Here is a 15,369-nt window from a genome sequence, read left to right on the forward strand (position 1 = left end):
AATGAGGGCAAAAAAGAATGTGAGACAGCAAGATTAATTAGAAAGACATTATAATAATCTAGTTACAAGGTGAAAATAGAATGAATAGAAATGCTCACAGTGGAAAATAGAAATGGAGTAAACATTGTAAAGAGAAAAAAATACAATCTTAGTGACTGTATTTGGGGTAGAAGAGCACATATAAACAATAATGTACATTTTTTAGCCTGGGGAACTAGGTGAACAACAGGTACCATTTTCAAAGGAGAAACTCATGAAAGGAAACTAATGAAACCCAGAAGTCTTTATGGTAGTGTTGCCTTGTATTTGGAGTGCACCCTGAAGACACATAGTCCAGTTTTAATTGTTACAACTGGGTATGCTTTGGCTTATTTGATGATTGCCCACAATGCCTGCTAGAAAATTTTGTCTTTATTCATTAGGGAATGTTAGTGGTGCAGAGGGACTTTAGATATTGCTTCCACAAATAGATTTAGAAACCTATAGAAGTAAATACCAGTTCCCTCAGACTTGTTATTGGCATTGAGAATTCATGTAAAAAGAATCATGCCTTTTGGCAACTTAATTCCTGCATATTTACCATTTTCAAAGGGATGATGACCTTTATTCTATGATTCTGAAATACTTTAAAGGACATTGATAAGCATACAACAACTAAAAAAAATCCTTGTTATTTACACAGAAGATATATTCATTTGCAAAATCACAGTGTCCAATTATATCTATGCAAAAACAAAACATCCCAATTAAGACCAGAAAAGCTGTTTATATGAAATAAAATCTGAATTGACAGATGATCCAGATGATTGATGGGAATTTTTTTTTAGTAAGAAGTTTTTGTATCATGTAGATCTAGCTGAAACAGAGTTTGGGTGGAAGAAGTTAATTTTGTTTTTACTAGGAGGAATAAAAAGGAAATGGAAAAATTTTAACGAACGTGGAAAGAATGATTTCATCATTTTAGAGATAAATTCACTATTTGTACATTTTTCCTTGGCAAATATAGAGGACAATTCTGTTTTTAGAGTTGTCATCAGTCTTTGCCATGAAATCCTGAAACTCATGGAAATACTAGCTTCTCTAATTTCCTAAAATCATGAGAATATAGGGCCTCTCAATGACATCTGCTTCATTTTCCTGAATCCAGACTAAACTACTCAAATGAATTCTGTATGACACTCTGTACACCATGTAAATCTTCAGGAAAAGGGAGTTTACAGCCTTCCCCTACAATACTTTCCAAAATGTGATCACTCAGGTAAAGGTGTAACAGCAGAAGATAAAAGTAACTTCAGTATAATAAACATATAGAGCAACTACTTCATTATCATAATTAACTTTGGAGATTTGAAGATATATGCTTACAGAACCATTTCAGTAGAGAATTTTCAGTAAATCACCTTCCTTTTTTGTGTTACAAACCACACTCCTCTCTATTAACCTGTCCTTTTTTTTTCAGAACTAAAGCAGTTTAGGCAGGACATTGATAGGCTGGAGAACATACAGAGAATGGTAACCATGATGGCATTGAATCTTGAATTCATGCCACATACATTAGCAAGGTATGTCTAATGAATAAAAAAGTTAGGGTAGGCATGATGTTGGTGTCCAAATATCTATCAGGCTTTCATTTTTAGTTCAGTCATTTTTAGTCATGTGAATTACCCCACTTGGGGTCTTCTTTGCAAAGATACTAAAGAAGTTTGTAATTTCCTTCTCCAGCTCATTTTATAGTTGTGGAAATGAGACAAACAAGGTTAAGTGACTTGCCTAGGATCACATAGCTTGTAAGTGTCTGAGGCAAGATGGGTCTTCCTTATTCAGATCCTGTACTCTGTCCATTGTATCATTTAGCTACCGCTTTCATTTAGAAGAGGTAATAATTTTGTTCTGTTTGGTCCTAGAAATTGGAACCTGCAAATGGAAGACAAAATGGAAGAAATGTTCACTTAGATTTGAGGTCAAGAAACAAAGTCTTAATAATTAGAGCTGTTTGAAAATAAAATAAACTATTTTGGAGCTTGAAGTATTTCCTTTAAGTAGAGGTCTTCAAAGGAAAGCTGGAAATTCACTTGGAAGGTATATCATAGTGAGGATAGCTTTGAGATATGAGTTTGATGAGTTAGCTGCTGTATTACTTTCCAGTTCCAAATTTCTGTGATTATATTAGCTCTCAATGGAAAACTCATTCAATTTAATTCATTAAACAATTATTGAATGCATAACATGTTCATGGAACCAGGCTAACCAACTAGGATACAAAGACAAATATCAAAACATTTCCTGTTTCCAAGAATTTTTTCAGTAGATAATTCTTCTAATAGATTTTATTTTATAATTAAAAAAACAATACTCTTCTTTGACATGTCTGTGTCACACAAATTTTCTGCAGCTTTGCTTTTTGGAGATGTTTCAAAGTAGACACATTAAGCAATGGAATAAATACTATTTTGAGGTTCTGGACAGAGTAGAATATAATGCGGATGCAGTTAGTTCTTTCATCAGGAATCAAGGAGAGGCTTTTAACATTTGGTTAGATTTCCCATCGACTAATTCAATCCTAGCAAAGAGTGAGCAGCTATGCCAACTCTCATGCCTTCTTTTCAATGCACACATATATAGATAAGCTGCAGTCAATTGAACGGACCTAATTTTAGGCCCAGTTCAAATTCCTTTAATGCAAGCATGATGTAGATATAATGTTTTTGGCTTAGTACTATGCTAAGTATCAGGAAAGAATTATTATTAATATTTGTAGTTGCTGTCTCTTCGTATTTCATTCATATATCCCATGAATGAATCACATTATTGGTTTATTGCCAGTTTATGAGTCATTGTGACCACATGTTAATTTCTACTATAATAGGATGCTTCTATTTATAATAGGATGTTAATTTCTAATATAATAGGATGCTTTTCTAATGTTAATATGGATCAGTTTATATCCTTAAGAAAATTTCTAATTTTTTAAATGCACTTAGAATGCAATTTTCCAAAAATTCTGTCTGTTTTTTTAATCTTTTACAACTCTTTATCACAAAATTACTTTGTGATTATTTTCCTCCACTTTAAACCAATGATCATTGAATGACCAGGACTTTAAAGATATCTGGAGAAATCATTAATAGTTTGTTTTCAAAACAAATGTAGAATTCAAAGTATTTTTAAGTCAAATGTGGTGTGGTGATTGTGTGAATTCATCTCTTAAATGATTTATATTTCTTCAGTTGCTGTCATCATCTTTTCTGAAATTACTTCCCATTTATTCTGTACATATCTTATTTGAATGTGGTAATTTCTGTGTTGTCTCCCCAGTTTTCTTCCTTGAAGAAAAGGAAAGTGTTTTTGATCCTTTTTGTATCGCCAGTGCATAGTATAGTTCTTTTCCTACACTAAAGATTTAATAAATCCTGGTTAATGTGACCTCATTTATCCCTAGAAAACAACCTCAGGTATTTATGAGTAGTTGAGAGGAATGGTTCACATAACAATATATTTAATGTCTTTTGAGATTAGAAAATGATTTCAATTAATTGAGCAATAAATCAATATGTAATTATTAAAATCCTACTAGTTGCTGAACACTGTCACTAGGAATATATTTGAAAGAAATGTTGAAAGGTTGATTATTACATTAGTAATTCAATTCAATTTAAAACCATTTTAAAGCACCTATCCCTATGATACTTTTGTACAGTAAGGGGGACACATACATAGACAAATAATACATAATACAGAAATGATAAATGCAATGGAAATATATAAACAAAGAGCCATGTGAGAACTGAGTAATTTCCAACCTATGATATCTGATATGATATCTGAACTTTAAAGGATTGGTTGCAATCCTTTAATTTAATTTAATAATCCCAAATAAATAAGAATAGCTTGAGCAGAAGCATGGCAGTAAAGAAGGAAGGAATGAAGAAGGAAGGAATGAAGGAAGAAAGGAAGGAAAGTAGCTAAGAAGGAGAGAGAAAATGAAAGAAAAAAATAAGACAGGTTGGAAAGAAAGCAAAGAAAAAGGGGGGAAAAGTTAAGAGGGAAGTAAGGAAGAAAATAAAGGTGATAGGGAAGAAGGAAACAAGATAAGTAAGAAGGGAGTATGAATGATAGAAAGGAAATGTATGATGCATTGTGCTAAACAATTTACAAAAATTATTTCATTTGATTCTTACAATAATCTATTACTATTCACATTTCACAGTTGAGAAAATTGAGCCACAAACAGGTTAAGTAATTTGCCTTGGGTCACCCAAATAGTAAGTGTCTGAGGCTATATTCTTATTCAGGTCTTTCTGACTTGAAGGGTATGTGCAGAGAATGTGGTGTTCAATTTTGGGTGAAGCACAGCTTGTTTGGAGACAAGTATATGATAAAAACTAGATAGATGGAAGCAGATTGTAAAGGTCAAGTTCATGAATTTGTACATTATTTAGAAAGCAGTAAAGAGTTATTGAAGTAATTTGAACAGAAAAAGATGGCCAGATAAATTAGTTTATTAGAGAATTTATCTCTGCAACATTAATAATGATAATTATTGATATATTTTATATTGTACTTTAAATTTGCAAAGTACTTAATATCTTATCTAAATTATCCTAACACAGGGCAGCTAGGTGGCGTAGTGGATAAAGCACCCGCCTTGGAGTCAGGAGTACCTGGGTTCAAATCTGGTCTTAGACACTTAATAATGACCTAGCTGTGTGGCCTTGGGCAAGCCACTTAACCCCATTTGCCTTGCAAAAACCTAAAAAAACAAAAACAAAAAAAACCAACAACAAAAAAAGCAAATAAATTATCCTAACACTCCTGTGGAGAGACTGCAAAATGGAAAGGAGTCTAGATACACAAGTATAGCTTGAAGACAGTGGTATAGACATAGTCATACACAAAACATACAGACATAGAAATAGATATAGACATAGTCATAAATTAAAAATGAACAGCATGAGCAAAGGCATAAAGATAGACAGAAATATAAATGTAAAAAAGACATTAAAAGAGAGAAGGCACTGCAATGAAGGGAGGTTAGGAAAACTAGGAAGAGCACTAGAGAGAATTCTGAACTTGGAGTATGAATCTTGCCTCCGACACACTAACATATGACTTCAGCTAAGTCATTTAATTTCTCTCTGCTTCAGGTTCATCCATATGTAAAATAGGAATAATAACAGCACCCTCCTCTCAGGGTTGTTGTTTATCCTTCATTCTTGAAGAGGATCAATGACACCATGAGTGTGATGTCTTGACTTGCATGTGAGTTGGAATTTAGTGAGGTAGAGCTATATAAAAATCATCTGTCAATGATTTTTGTGAAATGCTTTGCATCCCTTAAAACATCATATAAATGTTAGTTATTATTATACTTAAATAATTTACTTTGCTTTAATTTTCTCAATTTTTTACAACCAGGTTCTAAAAAGGATTAGTATTCTTAAAATATATTTATTAAAGAAGATGAATTGATTCTCAAACCATTCTAATTAAAGTATATGCAGCATCAAGTAGAATTTGATTTTATGCATGAGTGCTCCTTTTCACGACTTTTGATGAATGTATTCCTTGACTTAATTTCTCGTATTCTAGCAGCAGGTACAGTGCAGACATGGCAGAGGAGAACAAGACATTGGTGACAGAGTTTGTTCTAACTGGATTTACAGATCTCCCTGAGCTTCAGATGCCTCTCTTCTTGGTATTCTTAGTGGTCTATCTCACAACCATGGTGGGGAATATTGGGTTGGTTGTACTTGTTTGGATGGACTCTCACCTTCACACACCCATGTACATATTTCTCAGTAGTTTAGCTTTTTCAGATGTATTGACTTCCTCTTTGGTGACTCTTAAGATACTGGTGAATTTCTTAAGCAAGGATAAAATTATATCTATTTCTGAATGTATGGTCCAATATTATTTTTTGGTGCCAGTGCAACTACAGAATGTTTCCTGTTGGCAGTGATGGCATATGACCGATATGCAGCTATATGCAACCCACTCATTTATTCTGTGAAGATGTACTATACAGTGTGTAGGCAGCTGGTGATTGCTTCCTATTCACTTGGCTTTCTTCTTCCATGTGGGTTTATTATTTATATTAACTTTTTATAAATTGAATATAATACATCACTTCTATTGTGAAATTTTGCCATTCTTTAGGATTTCCTGTACTGACTCATCTATTAACACACTGGTGGTTTTCATTTTTTCTGTCTTTATTCAGACTTTCACTTTTACAATCATCATAATCTCCTATACTTTTGTCCTCTCAGCTATCCTGAGGATTAAATCTGAAAAGGAAGGAGGAAAGCCTTCTCAACATGCAGCGCCCATCTGTTCTCTGTTTCTCTATTCTATGGAACTCTTTTCTTTATGTATGTGCGCCCTGAGTCTGGCACTACTAAAGATCAGGATATAATGTATTCCTTGTTTTATACTATCATAATTCCTCTGTTAAACCCATTTTATCTATAACCTGAGAAACAAAGAGGTCCTTAGTTCCCTGAGAAAAATAATAAAGAAATAGGTGTTTCTCAAGTGTGCATCCAAACTGTTCACTTTTTCAGTTTTTGTATAAACAAATTACAAGATTAATCCCCTGCATTGTCATTCTTTATTTGTTTAGACATTTACCTCCAACATGCTAAAATTTTCCTCTAACTTCAAAATGCAATTTTTATTCTTCCTTTCTTGAGTTTTCATGCCATCATTATACTTCCTTTCACTGATAAACTTCTTTTAAAAGTGCAAAAACTATAGATTTAAAGTCTCCATTTCTCCACTTAGCCAAACCTAGTTTTGGTCCTTATCATTCCAAATAAATAGTGCTGCAAATAGTGGACAAAGAACTGAAGAACAGAATTGAAGTCCTACTCATATATGCTGGGTGTGTGACACAATAGTTGCTATTTCTATCAGTGGAGGGAGTTGCCTCATAGGGAATTTCTTATGAAATCCCAGAGCTGGGATAAAAACCACACCTATCTATCTATGCTAAATCCCTTATTTTCAGACTAGAAATGAAGGACACCTGCTGGGAACTACTGAATGGAAGCTAATCATTTCCCATTCCTGGCCTCTGGCTCATATTCTTTCCCACCATTGTCTTTACTGTGACCACAATATATGGATTTTTGTTGTCCTGATTCTCTATGACCCCCTTTCTTGGGTTTTCTTTTTTTTTTCCTGAGCAAAGACACTGATATAGTTTGCCATTTATTCTACATTTCATTTTATAGATGAAGAAACTGAGGCAAACAAGGTTAAGTGACTTGCCCAGGGTCACACAACAATGACATTTGAAATCCTGCACATGAATCTTCTTGATTCTAAGCCTAGTGCTCTATTAATTGTACCACTTAGCTGTCCTAATATGTAGAGATCTTCTAATACCCTTTCAGTATAGAGTTTTGGACTTAACAGCCATCTTATTGAGCTTCTCTCTATTTCTACTACATATTATAGTAGTTATGCCTTAGACCTAAGGATCATCCCAAAGTACTCCCCTTTCATTTTGTTGACAAAAAATTTAGGTCCTTTTTAATCTCTTTTTCATCTACTCATCATATTTATGTCATTTATCCCTTTAATGAACTGTCCTCTCTTAATTAATCCCTTTGATTCAGTATAATACTGTTCTGGATGCTGTTACAGAGTACATTGAAACTATTAGGAAAGTAGGGAATCAGAAAAGGGAATAAGCATTTAATACAGGACCTGTTATGTTTAGTTGTAATTTTTACAAATATTATCTCATTTTGATCTTCATACGTATCTTGCTAACTGAGGAAACAGAAGTGACTTGCTCAGGGTCATATAGCTAGTAAGTATCTGAGGCCAGACTTGTACTCAGGGCTTCCGAACTCCATACTGTGCCATCTAACTGTCTCTGATGGCCCTAAGACATAAATTTCTTCAAGTTATCTTTTCCTTTCTCTCTTCTAGTCTATCTCAGGGAACTGTTGAAGGAAATGACTACCTGTACTCCTGATTCAATTTCCATTAATTTCCCCTGTCATCTTGCTCCATTAAGGGTCAAAGGAAACATAATTCTACTACACCCCTTCTTGGAGGGGGGACTGAAGGAAGAATGTTCATTTTTGCATTGCTCTCAGCATTTCCTGCCCACACATTCTTTTTATTGACTCTCTTCTCTTTCTGGGTCATTCAGACCTCAAGTCGGAGCCATTAATATTTCCTATCAACTGTATTTAGATAACTTCTAAGGATGTAGATATTCTTCATGGACACAAACACCTTATACACTCATCTTTTTTACTTATTCTTGTTACTATTATCTCTCTATATAAAATACTATTTAATAGTATTTTATTTTTCCCAATTACATGTAAAGACAATTTTTAACATTCATTTATTCAAGATTTTGAGTTCCAAATTTTCTCCCTTTCCCCTTCCTAAAATGGTAAGTATTTTTCTATAGGTTATATATATGCACAGTTGGAAAGAAGAAACAGACTGAAAGGAAAAAAAACCTACCAAAAAAGTAAATGGAAAAAAGCATGCATTTATCTGCCTTTGGAGTCCATCAGTTCTTTCTGGATATGGCTAGTATTTTCTTTCCTTATCCCTTTATACTCATCTTTTCTTTTTTTTTTTTTTTTAGTTTTTGCAAGGCAATGAGGTTAAGTGACTTGCTGAAGGTCACACAGCTAGGTAATTATTAAGTGTCTGAGTTCAGATTTGAACTCAGGTCCTTCTGACTCCAGGGCCAATGCTCTGTCCACTGTGCCACCTAGCTGCCCCCCCTTTGCAGTCATCCTGAACCATCATAGGTTCTGAGAAGAGCTAAGTCATTCATAGTTGATCACACAATGTTGCTATTTCTGTGTACAATGTTTGTATCCAAGTCTTTTGGGGTTTTTCAGAAATCTAACTGTTCATAATTTCTTAATTCACAAAGTATTTCATTAAAGTCATATGCCATATATACCACATCTCGTTCAGCCATTCCACAATTGATGAGCATCTCCTCAATTTCTCTAATATTTTGCCATCACAAAAAGAACTCCTTATAAATATTGCATGTTGTATGTCCTTTACAGACCTAGTAATAGTATTGCTGTATCAAAAGGTATGCACAATTTTATTGCCCTTTAGGGGATAGTTCCAAATTGTCCCTCACAACTCTATCAGTAGTGCATTAGATTCCCAATTTTCCCACCATCCCCTCCAAAATTTATCATTTCTCTTTTTTGTCATTTTAATCAATCTGATAGGTGTAAGGTGGTACCGCAGTTGTTTTAATTTGCATTATTCTAATCACAAATGATTCATAGTATTCATATGATTATATATAATTTTGATTTCTTCATCTGAAAACTGCTTGTTCAGATCCTTCAGATCAGTTGGTGAATAACTTGAATTATAGATTTGACTCAGTTCCCTACATATATTTGAGAAATGAGGCTTTTATCAGACACTTGCTGTTGTTCCCAGTTTTCTGCATTGCTTTTTGATCTTGATTGCATTGGTTTTGTTCATGCAAAATTTTTTTAATTTAATATAACCAAAATTTTCTATTACTCCCTTCTCCACATCTCCACATCTCTGACAGATAAATTGTTCCTTGCTTTTCTAATTTGCCTATGAGGTCACCCTTTACGTCTAAATCATGAAACCATTTTGACTTTATCTTTGTGTAAAGTGTGATGTCACGACTATACCTAGCTTGTGCCATAACATTTTCCTGATTTCCCAGGATTTTTGTCAAATAATGACTTCTTATACCAGAGACTGGTGTCTATCAAACACTAGGCAACTATGGTCATTTACTACTTCGACTTAGGTACTTAATCCATTCCACTGATACACCACTCTGTTCTTAGAAAATACAAGATAGTTTTACTAATTCCTACTTTATTATACAGTTTGAGATCTGGTATTGCTAGACCACCTTCTTTTACATTTTTTCATAAATTCCTTTTATATTCTTGACCTTTGTTCTTCAAGATAAATTTTATAATTTTTTTCTAGTTCCATCAAATAATTTTTTGGTAGTTTGATCAGTTTGGAACTGAATAAATTAGTTTAGGACGAATTGTCATTTTTATTATATTGACTTGAGCAATTGATATTTTTCCAATTGTTTAGATCTGAATTTATTTTATAAAATGCATTTGTAATTGTATTCATATAGTTCCTGGGTTTGTCTTTGCAGGTTAATTCCCAAGTATTTTAGATTGCTTACAGTTATTTTAAATGAAAGAATTCCTCTTTCTTTCTCTGGCTGCTGGGATATTTTTGTCATAGATCTATGTATGTTGATATATTGAATTGATAGAGCAGTTCCACATGTATCAATATTAATTTTTTTTATTGGCAAGGCAAATGGGGTTAAGTGATTTGCTCAAAGCCACACAACTAAGTAATTATTAAATGTCTCGTCGGTTTGAACTTAGGTACTCCTGACTCTAGGGCTGGTGCTCTATCCACTGCACCACCTAGCTACCCCTAATATTAATTCTTTTAGGCAATTTTGATTTATTCTCTATATCAGATTAATTTCTACTTCTCTTCAGAATTTTATTCTTAAGAATAATTCTTCTTGAACTTACTTCCCTTATAAAACATTAAGCTATTCAACCCCATCTATTCATTGCTGAACCCAGTGAAGTCAGCTCTAGAAATATAGGGTATATTTCAGAATATGACTAGATTTCTTATCATTTCTATATCTATTTTTATGATTGATTATTTCTGCTAGAGCAACTTATTTCTCCTTATTTGCCAAAAAACAGCCCCGGATTGTTAGCAGTTCCCTGTGCTGTTTATTCCACTTTTTTTTGAATAATAAAATTGTCATTAAAGCAAGAATAGGACAAGTGAGCAACAAAAATAGACATTTCCTCCAATTTATAACCAGTCTAATACAGTTGTTCAAGCTCTCTGGACTGTTGAGAGGAATTGCATCCATCAAGGTTGTTCATCTCGTAATTTGTTGATGTGTACATTGTTCTCTTGACCCTACTCCCTTTGCTCAGCATCAGATCCCATAAGTCATTCCATGCTTTTCTAGAGTCCAACCATTTACAGTCTCTTATAGAAAAATGATATTCCATAGTATTCATGTACCATAACTTGTTTAGCCTTTCCCCAACTGATGGGCAATTTCCAATTCTTTGCCACTACAAAAAGAGCTGCTATGAATATTTTGAAACATGTAGGATTTTCCCCATTTTTTACAATTTCTTCTGGATATAGTCCTAGAATTGGAATTGCTGGGTCAAAGGGTATGAACAGTTTTATTGCTCTTTGGGCTTAGTTCCATATTGCTCTCCAGAAAGGTTGGATATGTTCACAACTCCACCAGCAACACATCAATGTCCCAATCCTCCCACAATCTCTCCAACATTGATCATCTTCCCATTTTCTCATCTGAGCTAATCTAATAGATGTGAGAAGATACCTCATTGTTTTAATTTGCATTTCTCTAATCAATAGTGATCTGGAGCATTTTTTCATATGAATGTAAATAGCTTTAATTTATTCATTTGAAAACTGTCTGTTCATATCTTTGACCATTTATCAATTGGTAATGACTTGTGACCTTATAAATTTTATGCAATTTTCTATATATTTTAGAAATGAGACCTTTATTAGAACTCCTGGTTGTGAAGATTGCTTCCCATCTTTCTGCTTTTCTTCTAATTTTGGCAGCAGCAATTTTATTAGTGCAAAACCTTTTTAATTTAATATACTCAAAATCATTAATTTTTCAGTTTATAATGTGCTCTAATTCTTTTTTATGTATAACATATTATTTTGCCATAGGGTTCACTCACTTTTGTGTGTATGTGATTTTTTTATTATTTTTTTATTTCTGTACAAGTGATATTTTTTTATACATTACTAAAATATTGTTGTTTAAGAGTAAACATAATACACCCCCCCAAAAAAATAGACCCTCAGAAATATAGTAAAAGAAAGAGAAAATAAATGTGTTTCAGTCTTTGTTCTGATACCATCAGCTCTGTCTTGGGTGGATTGCATTCTTTATGATAAGTCCATCACAAAAGTTACTTCCATATTTTTCCACTGTTGCTGTTGTTGATTGTAATTCCCTCCATCCATACAATTTACCCCTTTTGCATAGATCAGATAGAATATTTTTTGATTTATTAATTTATCCGTGTATCACTCTTTATGTCTAAATCCTGTACCTACTTTGACCTTATTTTGGTATAGGGTAGGAGATGTGGATCTATATCCAGGTTTTGCAATACTATTTTCCAGTTTTCCCCAAACAATTTTTGTCAAATAGTGAATTCTTATCACAGGAGCTGACATCTTTGTGTTTGTCAAATAGTAGGTTCCTGTAGTCATTTACTGCAGTTTCTTTTGAACCTATCCAGATCTACTGATCCATTACTCTATTTATTAACCAGTACCAGGCAGGTTTGATGACTGCCACTTTATAGTGTAGTTTGAGATCAGGTAGAGCTAGGCCACCTTCCTTTACCTTTTTCTTTTATCAGTTCCCTTGATATTCTTACCCTTTTGTTGCTCCAGATGAATTTTGTTACTATTTTTTCTAGCTCAGTAAAGTATTTATTTGGTAGTTTGATTGGTATGGGACTGAATAAGTAATTTAATTTAGGTAGAATTGTCATTTTTATTATATTAGCTTGACCTAACCATGAGCATTTGACATTTTTCCAATTTTTTAGATCTGACTTTATTTAGGTAAGGAGAGCTTAAAATTGTGTTCATACAGTTTCTGGGTTTGTCTTGGGAGGTAGATTCCCAATATTTAATGTTGTCTATAGTTACTTTTAATGGAATTTCTCATTCTATCTCTTATTCTTGGGCTTTATTGTTCATATATAGGAATGCTGATGATTTTGTGAGTTTGTTTTAGATCCTGCTACTTTGCTGAATTTCTCAATTGTTTCAAAAAGTTTTTAAGATAATTTTCTTGGGTTCTCTAGGTATACCATCATATCATCTGCAAAGAGGGGAAGTTTTGCTTACTTATTGGCAATTCTGCTTCCTTCAATTTTTCTTCTCTTATTGCTACTGCTAGCATTTCCAATATTATATTGAATAGTAATGGTAGGGGCGGCTAGGTGGAGCAATGTATAGAGCACTGGCCCTGGAGTCAAGAGTACCTGAGTTCAAATCCAACCTCAGACACTAAATAATTACCTAGCTGTGTGGCCTTGGGCAAGCCACTTAACGCCATTGCCTTGCAAAAAAAAAATAGTAATGGTGATAATGGGTATCTTTGTTTCACCCCTGAATTTATTCCCATTAAATATAATATTTGTTGATGGTTTTAGATAAATACTATTTATTATTTTAAGGAAAACTCCATTTATTCCTATACTTTCTAGTGGGTTTTTTTAGTTTTTTGCAAGGCAAATGGGGTTAAGTGGCTTGCCCAAGGCCACACAGCTATGTAATTATTAAGTGTTTGAGATAGGATTTGAACCCAGGTACTCCTACTCCAGGGCTGATGCTTTATCCACTGCACCACCTAGCCACCCCCTTTCTAGTGTTTTTAATAGGAATGGATGTTGTATTTTATCAAAGGCTTTTTCAGTATCTATTGAGATAATCATATGGTTTCTATTGGTTTTACTATTGATATGTTTAATTATGTTGAGTGTTTTCCTAAAAATGTTGAACGATCCTTGCCTTCCAGATACAAATCCAATCAGATCATGATGTATTATTCTGGTAATAAATTGCTGTAGTCTCATTGCTAAAATTTTATTTAAGATTTTTGCATAAATATTCATTATGGATATTGGTCTATAATTTTCTTTGTCTGTTTTGGTTCTTCATGGTTTAGGTATAAGCACCATGCTTGTGTCATAAAAGGAATTTGGCAGAACTCCTTCCTCTCCTTTTTTAAAAATTGTTTATATAGAATAGGAATTAATTGTTCCTTAAATGTTTGGTAGAATTCACTTGTAAATCCATCTGGACCTGGAGACTTTTTCTTAGGGAGTTTATTGATGGTTTCTTCAATTTCTTTTTTTCTGAAATGGGGTTAAGTAATTTATTTTGTCTTCTGTTAATCTGGGCAATTTGTATTTTTGTAAATATTCATCCATTCCACTCAAGTTGTCCAATTTATTGGCATATAATTCAGCAAGGTAGCTCTGAATTATCTCTTTAATTTTCTCCTTATTGGTGGTTAGTTTAGTTTACCTTTTTCATTTTTGATATTGGTAATTTGGTTATGTTGTTTCTTTTTTAAAATCAGATCAACCAGAGGTTTGTCTATTTTATTGGTTTTTTTCATAAAACCAACTCTTAAATTTATTTATGAGATCAATGATTTCTTGCTTTCCATTTTATTAAACTCTCCCTTGATTTTCAGAGTTTCTAATTTGATATTTAATTGGGGTTGTTTAATTTGTTCTTTTTTCTAACTTTTTTAGTTACATACCCAAATCATTGATCTCCTCTTTCTCTATTTTATTCATATAGGCATTTAGATATATAAAGTTCCCCCTCAAAACTACCTTTGCTGCATCCCATAAATTTTGGTATAATGTCTCATTATTATAATTTTCTTGAATAAAAATATTGATTAATTCTATTATTTGCTTTTTATCCACCCATTATTTAAGATAAAGTTATTACTATTTTCCAATTAGTTCTTGGTTTATTTTTCCCTGACCCTTTATTACATGTAATTTTTATTGCATCATGGTCTGAGTGTGTATTGATTATTTCTGTTTTCCTGCATTTCATTTTAAGGCTTTTGTGCTCTAGTACATGGTCAGTTTGGGTGAGGTTCCATGTACTGCTAAGAAAAAGGTATATTCTTTTCTTTCCCCATTAAGTTTTCTCCAGAGGTCTATCATATCTAAATTTGCTAAGATTTCATTCACCTTCTTAACTTCTTTCTTGTTTATTTTGCTGTAAGATTTATCTAGTTCTGAGAGAGGAAGATTGAGGTTCATTCATTATTAAAGTTTTGTTGTTTATTTCTCCTTATAATTCACTCAGCTTTTCCTCTAGGAATCTGGATGCTATACTGCTAGGCGTATATATGTTTAGTAATGACAAAGCTTCATTTCCAGTGATGCCTTTTAAGAAGATGTAGTTTCCTTCCCTATCCCTTTTAATGAGATTGATTTTTGCTTTTACTTTGAGATTAGGATCACTATCCCAGATTTTTTTACCTCAACTGAGGCAAAATGTATTTTGCTCCAACCTTTTACCTTTACCCTGTGTGTAGCTCTCTTCTTCAAATGTGTTTCTTGTAAACAACATATTGTAGGATTCTGGTTTTTAATCCATTCTGCTATCCATTTCTGTTTTATGGGACAATTCATCTCATTTACATTTACTGCTAAGATTACTAATTCTGTATTTCCCTCTGAGTGGGATAGTCTA

The 15,369-nt window shown here is 33.1% G+C and overlaps 1 pseudogene; it reads left to right on the top strand.

Annotated features, from left to right (window-relative positions):
• The first annotated feature begins 5,608 nt into the window (after positions 1–5,608).
• On the top strand, positions 5,609–6,523 carry LOC141492023 (olfactory receptor 5AC1-like; annotated as a pseudogene).
• Positions 6,524–15,369: the final 8,846 nt, after the last annotated feature.

The sequence above is a fragment of the Macrotis lagotis genome, chromosome 6, assembly GCF_037893015.1.
Source record: "Macrotis lagotis isolate mMagLag1 chromosome 6, bilby.v1.9.chrom.fasta, whole genome shotgun sequence".
NCBI classification, from domain to species: domain Eukaryota; kingdom Metazoa; phylum Chordata; class Mammalia; order Peramelemorphia; family Peramelidae; genus Macrotis; species Macrotis lagotis.